This window comes from Penaeus monodon, chromosome 25 (assembly GCF_015228065.2).
Source record: "Penaeus monodon isolate SGIC_2016 chromosome 25, NSTDA_Pmon_1, whole genome shotgun sequence".
Lineage (NCBI taxonomy): Eukaryota > Metazoa > Arthropoda > Malacostraca > Decapoda > Penaeidae > Penaeus > Penaeus monodon.
In genome coordinates, this window is record NC_051410.1 from 2743873 (window position 1) to 2744683 (window position 811).

The window sequence follows — 811 nt, forward strand, 5'->3', positions numbered from 1 at the left end:
TTGCAGAACAAACAGCGTAAACACAAGGAGGCAATCATCATCAGCCTCCCTCCCCCCCCCGCTCAGACGACCCCCCTCCTCCTCCCTCCCCACTCCCCCAGCCCCCCCCTCCTTCAGCCACCCCACCAACGCCCCTCTCCCCACCCCCTCCCCCTCCTACTGGTCTTGGTGACCCTGAGAGGAGGGTTCGAGCGTGCTCGATGCCCCCGACGCGGAGGACTCACTGCTGGGGGAGGGGGAGAGGGGAGAAGGTGGGGAAGGGGTGGGGGAGGAGGTAGACTCACTTGGGGGAGGAACGCACAGGTGGGAGGGGGAGAGAGGGGGGAGAATGTGGGGGAAGGGGGGAAGGTAAATTCACCTGGGGAGGAACACAGGTGAGAGGGGGAGAGAGAGGTGGGGAAGGAGGTAGATTCACCTGGGGAGGGGGGGAAGGGGGTTCGCAGAGGGGAGGGAAGGTAGAGGGAGAAGAAGAGAGGGGAGAGAGAGAGTGGGGAAGGAGGAAGAGAAGAGTGAGGGAAGAAGAAGAGGAAGCGAGGGAGGAGAGAGAGAGAGAGAGGAAGTGGTAAGATAAGAAATAAGAAAAAAAGAGTGAGAGAGTAGAAAGAAAGAAGGGAGAGGGGGAGACGAGGAGAAGGGGAGGGAGAGGAGGGGAGAGGAGAAGGGGAGGAAGAGGAGGGGAGAGGAGGAGGGGAAAACATCACATCCCTCCCCAACCCTGCCAATGTTTAGTTCAAAACTCTTTCCATACACAGACGCCTGAACGTAAATCTAAGACCTGTTTTTCTTACTTTCTTGTCTCTACAAGTGTGGT